We start from the raw sequence: 7,764 nt of genomic DNA on the forward strand, positions 1-7,764 counted from the left end.
TTTTTTTTTTTTTTTTTTTTTTTTTTTTAAGACAGAGTTTCGCACTGTTGCCCAGGCTGGAGTATGGCGGCACAATCTCAGCTTACTGCAACCTCTGCCTCCTGGGTTCAAGCGATTCTCCTGCCTCAGCCTCCTGAGTAGCTGGGAATATGGGCACCTGCCACCACGCTCAGCTAATTTTAGTATTGTTAGTAGAGACGGGATTTCACCATGTTGGCCAGGCTAGCTCAAACTCCTGACCTCAAGTGACCCTCCTGCCTTGGCCTCCCAAAGTGCTGGGATTACAGGTGAGAGCCATGATGCCCAGCCCAGACATCCTTGTGTGTGTCTCCGCATCACACATACGGGAGTTTCTCTAGAGCCATAACTACAGTTTAGAATTGCTGGGTTCCAGGGAAATGATAAACATGCAATTCCAGGTTTATCAGATATTGCCAAATTGCCCTCTCAAGTGATTGTGTCATAAACTCTCCCTCCAGGCCGGGAACAATGGCTCAAGCCTGTAATCTCAGCACTTTGGGAGGCCAAGGCTGGGGGATCACCTCAAGTCAGGAGTTCCAGACCAGCATGGCCAACATGGTGAAAACCCATTTCTACAAAAAATATAAAAATTAGCTAGGCATGATGGTGCATGCCTATAATCCCAGCTACTCAGGAGGCTGAGGCACAAGAATCACTCGCATCCAGGAGGCAGAGTTTTCCTCACTGCACTCCAGCCTGGGTTACAGAGGGAGACTCTGTCTCAAAACAAACAAACAGGCTGGGCGTGGTGGCTCATACCTGTAATCCCAGCACTTTGGGAGGCTAAGGCGGGCAGATCACCTGAGGGCAGGAGTTAGAGACCGGCCTGTCCAACATGGAGAAACCTCGTCTCTACTAAAAATACAAAATTAGCTGGGCGTGGCAGCACATGCCTGTAATCCCAGCTACTGGGGAGGCGGAGGCAGGAGAATCACTTGAACTCCAGAGGCGGAGGTTATGGTGAGCTGAGATTGTGCCACTGCACTCCAGCCTGGGCAACAAGAGCAAAACTTCATCTCAAAACAAACAAACAGGCTGGGCATGGTGGCTTATGCCTGTAACCCCAGCACTTTTGGAGGCCTAGGTGAGCAGATCACCTGAGGTCAGGAGTTCAAGACCAGCCTGGCCAACATGGAAAAAACCCATCTCTACGAAAAATACAAAATATTAGCCAGGCGTGGTGGCACATACCTATAATCCCAGCTACTCCGGAGGCTGAGGCAGGAGAATCACTTGAACCCAGGAGGCAGAGGCTTCAGTGAGCCAAGATTGAGCCACTGTACTCCAGCCTAGGGGACAGAGACAAACTGGCCGGGTGGGGTGGCTCATGCCTGTAATCCCAACACTTTGGGAGATGGAGGAAGGTGGATCATTTGAGGTCAGGAGTTTGAGATAAGCCTGACCAACATGATGAAACGCCGTCTCTACTAAAATTACAAAAATAGGCTGGATGTGGTGGCAGACACCTGTAATCCCAGCTACTCAGGAGGCTGAGGCAGGAGAATCAATTAATTGAACCAGGAAAGTGGAGGTTGCAGTGAGCTGAGATTGCGCCACTGCACTCCAGCCTGGGCAACAGAGCAAGACTACCTCTCAGAAACAAACAAACAAACAAACAAACAAAACCCACCTCTCCCTCCAGTACCCTATGACTTGCCACTTCTCAGGAGCGTGATGTGGTAGCTCATTCTGAATAGACGTTGCAGTTCTTCATTTGCTGGCAGGGATAACTAGCTTTTCACATTTATGGATTACTCACTCATGTTTCAGGAAATGGCCACCTCTGATCCTTTGTTTCTTTTTCTTTTTCTGCCATTTTCTTTTTTCTCCCAGCACTTTGGGAGGCCGAGACAGGCAGATCACTCTGTCACCCAGGCTGGAGTATAATGGCATGGTCTCGGCTCACTACCACCCCGCTACCCAGGTTCAAGCAATTCTCCCATCTCAGCCTCCCAAGTAGCTGGGACTCCAGGCACATACCACCACACCTGGCTAATTTTTGTATTTTTAGTAGAGATGGGGTTTCACTATGTTGGCCAGGCTGGTCTTGAGATCCTGACCTCATGATCCGCCCACCTCAGCCTCCTAAAGTGCTGGGATTACAAGCATGAGCCACTGCGCCCAGCCAATATTATGTTTTAATAGAGAAAGGGGCCAGGCTGGTGACTCACATCTGTAATCCTAGCTCTTTGGGAGGCCGAGGCAGGTGGATTACCTGAGGTCGGGAGTTCAAGACCAGCCTGGTCAACATGGTGAAATCCCATCTTTACTAAAAAATACAAAAAATTATCTGGGTGCAGTGGGCATGCCTGTAATTCCAGCTACTCGAGAGGTTGAGGCAGGAGGATCACTTGAACCCAGGAGGTTGAGGTTGCAGTGAGCCGAGATCCCACCACTGTACTCTAGCCTGGACTACAGAGCGAGACTTCGTCTCAAAAAAAAAAAAAAAAAAAAAAAAAAGAGAGAGAGAGAGAGACAGAGTCTCACTATGTCACCCAGGTTGGCCCTGAACTCCTGAGATCAAGTGATCCTCCTGCGTCAGCCTTCCAAAATGCTGGGATTACAGACGTGAACCACCACTCCTGGCCCCGTTGATTGTAGAAGTATGCTACTTGTAATTGATACTAAATCTTTTAAAATTGTATGGACTGCAAATTTCTTATCCCAGCCTGTGGGGGATTGTCTTTCCACTTTGTAGTATCTTTTTTTTTGAGACAGAGTCTTGCTCTGTCACCCAGGCTGGAGTGCAGTGGCTCAATCTCGGCTGGTTGCAACCTCTGCCTCCCAGGTTCAAGTGATTCTCCTGCCTCAGCCTCCTGAGTAGCTAGGATTGCAGGTGTGAGCCACCATGCCCAGCTAATTTTTGTATTTTTAGTAGAGATGGGTTTCACCATGTTGGCCAGGCTGGTCTTGAACTCCTGGCTTCAAGTGATCTGCCCAACTTGGCCTCCCAAAGTGCTGGGATTACAGGCATGAGCCACCACACCGGACTTGTAGTATCTTTTGTTAATCAAAAGATTTCAATTTACTGTGGAAGCTAGGTGCCTCACACATATGAGTTTATTATACCATAACAAAAAGTTTGTAAAAATCTGTACAACACATAATCCTCTATGATCCCAAATTCCTAAAGATCCGTACGTATATTTTAATTAATTAATTAATTAATTAATTAATGTTTTTGAGACAGAGTCTTGCTCTGTTGCCCAAGCTGGAGCGCAGTGGCTCGATCTCAGCTCACTGCAACCTCTGCCTCCCGGGTTCAAGTGATTCTGCCACCTCAGCCTCCCCAGAAGCTGGGATTACCAGTGCCTATATTTTATAGTTTGACTCTTCACATTCAGATCTCTATGCCACTAGAATTTGTTTTTGTTTTTGTTTTTTTGAGATGGAGTGTCACTCTGTCACCCAGGCTGGAGTGCAATGACACAATCTCAGTTCACTGCAAACCTCTGCCTCCTGGTTTCAAGCGATTCTCCTGCCTCAGCCTCCCGAGTAGCTGGGACTACAGGCTCACGCCACCACGCTGGCTAATTTTTTGTATTTTTAGTAGAGATGAGGTTTCACCATGTTAGTCAGTGATCTGCCTGCCTTGGCCTCCCAAAGTGCTGGGATTACAGGCATGAGCTACTGAGCCTGGCAGTTTTTTTTTTTTTTTTTTTTTGGACAGTTTCACCGTGTCGCCCAGGCTGTATTACAGGCGTGTGCTACCAGGCTCAACTAATTTTTGCATTTTTAGGAGAGACGGGGTTTCACCATGTTGGCCAGGCTGGTCTCAAACTCCTGACCTCAAGCGATCCACACTCCTCGGACTCCAGACCTGCTGGAATTATAGGCGTAAGCAACCAGGCCCTGCCCAGAATTTATTTTTGTAAGTTATGTGCCAGAGGATCAAATCTTATTTTTCCCTTTGGGAATGTCCAACTGTCCCAGTCCTATTTCTGACCATGTATGTCCCGTCTCCACTGACCAGCAATTCCCCCTCTGCCCTATGTGTTCTTGGATTTGTTTCTAATCTCCATTCTGTTCCTTAGTCACTGTGTCTGTTCTTGCATTTTGCCACACTATTTTCATTCCCATATAACCAGATTGGTATCTATAGAGCTACTGCCCTCTTATTTTTGTTATCTTTATTTATTTATTTATTTATTTATTTATTTATTTTAGAGACAGAGTCTCACTCCTGTTGCCCAGGCTGGAGTGCGGTGGTGCTGTCATGGTTCACGCCAGCCTCAACTTCCCAGGCTCAGGTGATCCTCCCACTTCAGCCGCCTGAGTAGCTGGGACTACACGTGTGCGCCACCATGCCCCCCGAATTTTCTTTTGTATTTTTAGTAGAGACAGAGCTTCACCATATTGCCCAAGCTGACCTCGAACTCCTCGGCTCAGATGAACTGCCTGCCTCAGCCTCCCAAAGTGCTGGGATTACAGGTATGAGCCACCATGCCTGACCCGCTTTTTTTTTCCTTCTTCGGATTAACGTAGTTATTCTTGATCTTTTTGTCCCGTGTAAAATTTACCATCAGCTTCTAGACAGAAAGACGAAAAACGCAGATTGGTGGATTCTTGGTCAGAGTTGCACTGAATTTCTAGATTAACTTGAGGGAGAGATACCTTTTTTTTTTCCCCCGAGACAAGGTCTCTGTTGTCCAGGCTGGAGTGTAGCGGCATGATCACGGCTCACTGCAGCCTCGACCTCCTGGGCTCAAGGCATCCTCTCACCTTAGCCTCCTAAGTAGCTGGGACTATAGGCATGTCCCATCATGCCTGGCTAATTTTTGTATTTTTTGGTAGAGACTGGGTTTTGCCTTGCTGCCCAGGCTGGTCTCGAACTCATGGGCTCAAACAATCCAACCATCTCGGCCTCCTAAAGCACTGAGATTACAGGCATGAGTCACTGTGCCTGGTCAGAACTAACACCTTTATAACAATTATAGCCAGGCAGAGTGACTCACAGTAGCCTGTTCCTGTAGTCCCAGCTATTCAGGAGATTGAGGTAGGAGGATTGCTTGAATTTAGGAGGTCAAGGCTGCAGTGAGCTATGACTGTGCCACTGAACTCCAGGCCTGTGAGACAGAGGGGGAACCTACCTCTAAAAGATAAAATAAAATATCATGATACTTTACTGACCATCACCTTGTCTCATTCATTCAAATATTCGAATATTTAAGTCTTCCTTTTTGGTTTCTCTGTAAAAAAATTGTTTTCTCCACTGGAGTCTTGCCCAGTCTTTATTAGATTTTTTTCCCTGGGGCTTTGTGGTTTTTGCTGCTCTCCCTCCCTACATCAGCTATGCTAGGCATGTCCTTCCCTACCTCCTCCTCAACCCCTCTCTCCACCCTCATCCCTCTCACTGTCCAGGGAACAGCTGTCTCCTGCCCCAACAGTTGACCATTCCCTGTGAGGCATTGCCAGAGAGGGTAGGGCCCCCACCTCCCACCCTTAGGGTCCTGTCAGCTGAGTCAGGGGGGCAACAGCTGTCTCAGTGGGGACAATGGTGGCATTCTATACAAGCTCCTCTCCTGGGCCACCTCCTCCTCCCTGGCCAGAACAACTGCTCTTGTGTATTGAGGAGGCCCCACCTGTCCTCTCCGGTCACTCTTTCAGGCAACCTCCAACTCCCTGGCCCATTTTGCTCATGTCTTACAGGCATGTCTAGTGTGTGTCCTACTGCCTGGTCCACTGTGCATGGGTCTACCATTGCCTGGAATTGTTGGGCAGAGGAATGATGGTCATGGATAAGGGACCATCTCTCCAAAGTACATCATCTCTTCTTTCAGTGGTGACATTCAGGCCCCAGCTCCTCACTCAGGTAGATGGTTTCTGGTCTGTCGCCCCAGGGGAAAAAGCACTGTGATAATGACAGGGCTGAGCTCCCAGCTTCTGGGCTAGAATTCTGCCCCTTTCCCTCCCACACTGCCTATACCTGGCTGGCTCTGGTTCCTGGTCCAAAGGTCTCCCCACCTGCTCCTTGGCAACATCACTTCTTGACACTGCCTGCCCTTGATGAGGCCTCCCTGGCTCCTTGTCAGAACCCCTTGTTTAGGGGTCAGCATTGTTCTCAACCTCCCACACACAGGAAGGGCTCTCCATTCCAGTGCTGATTGCCCAGACAGGATAACAGGCTGCTGAAACAGGACAGAGTGAGGGGCCACACCCTCCGCCAGCCTCCCTCTCAATTCTTCAGGCATTTACAGAGCCCCGACCTCTGATCTAAGCACTGCCCATGAGCAGCAGGGTGCCTTGCATCCAGCCTCCAAGGAGCAGCCAGTTCTCTGCTGGCCTCTGACATAGGAGCCAAAGGAAGGAAACTAGTATTTAGGAGACACCTGCCTAGGAGCCAAACTCTGAGCCTCACCTTCTCCTCATCTCTTTATCTGGTCAGCTGCAGGTATTGTTATAATTCCCACTTTCGGCCGGGCACGGTGGCTCACACCTGTAATCCCAGCACTTTGGGAGGCTGAGGCAGGCAGATCACCTGAGTCAGGATTTCAAGACCAGCTTGGCCAACACGGTGAAACCCTGTCCCTACTAAAGATACAAAAATTAGCCGGGCGTGGGGGCGTGCACCTGTAATCCCAGTTACTCAGGAGGCTGAGGCAGGAGAATCGCTTGAACCCAGGAGGTGGAGGTTGCATGAGCTCAGATAGTGCCACTGCGCTCCAGCCTGGGTGACAGAGTGAGACTCTGTCTCAGAAAATAATAATAATAGATTTTTACCTCTTTGCATTCCTGAGAGCAAGATGGGTCACCAGCAGCTGTACTGGAGCCACCCGCAAAAATTCGGTCAAGGTTCTCGCTCTCGTCACGTCTGTTCAAACTGGCATGGTCTGATCCGGAAATATGGGCTCAATATGTGCCGCCAGTGTTTCCGTCAGTACACAAAGGACGTTGCTTTCATTAAGTGGGACCTAAATGATCTTCTTTCAAAGGATTCTCCAAGGCATCTACCATGAAAAGCCATGATAGTTCTTTGTACATAAAATAAACATTTTTAAAAACCACAAAAAAATTAATAATAAGAAATAAAAAATAATTCCCACGTTAGGGAGGAGGGCCACCGCACAGCACAGCACCAGAAGGTGCCACTCCACCCCCAGTGGTGCAGTGTACAGCCTGCTCTGGCATCCATGGCGGCCCTGAGAGAGGATCCCAGAGCCAGCATGTGGTTCCGGAGTGACCAACTGAGAAGCACCTCCAGCCAACTTCACAAGCTGGGCCCCAGACATGTATTTTTAATGCAAGTCACGTGGAGGCAGCGGCCTGTCACGCATGCTCTGAGCATCTGGGTGAAGACATGCCGAAAGCGGTGGAAAGAGCAGGACTCTCGGTGCTCGTGGGTCTGGCAAGAACCCACTAGCTCTAGTGCAACTCTTGCTACCCATTCCTGCTTCCTCCAACTGCTGTCCATCACTCTAATGGCTCTTGGTGTGTCTGTCCTCTTCACCACTGTTGCAGAGCCTTGCACAGGCCTGGCATACAGTCGGCATGCAATGTATGCTGTCGGGACTGGCCCTATTAACTGTTGCTTGTGTATGGGCATCATCCAGAATGTTTCTGGATGGCCCTGGGGATATAGGGAGTGGACCAGGAAGGCAGACCCCAGGGGCCACTTAGTGTCAATCCATAGTCCTCATTTTCACAGGTTGGTATTCAGACACTCTGTTTTTTAAAATTGACCTTGAGGAAACAGGAGATTTGGTCAGTTTCCTCAAAGTTGCCTGCAGAGCACAGGAGGCAGAG

The 7,764-nt window shown here is 49.0% G+C and overlaps 1 pseudogene; it reads left to right on the plus strand.

The window, feature by feature from the left end:
* Positions 1–6,757: 6,757 nt before the first annotated feature.
* Positions 6,758–7,015, plus strand: LOC116565639 (annotated as a pseudogene).
* Positions 7,016–7,764: the final 749 nt, after the last annotated feature.

Source organism: Sapajus apella, unplaced genomic scaffold (genome assembly GCF_009761245.1).
Source record: "Sapajus apella isolate SASKATOON/1434 unplaced genomic scaffold, GSC_monkey_1.0 scaffold41, whole genome shotgun sequence".
NCBI lineage: Eukaryota > Metazoa > Chordata > Mammalia > Primates > Cebidae > Sapajus > Sapajus apella.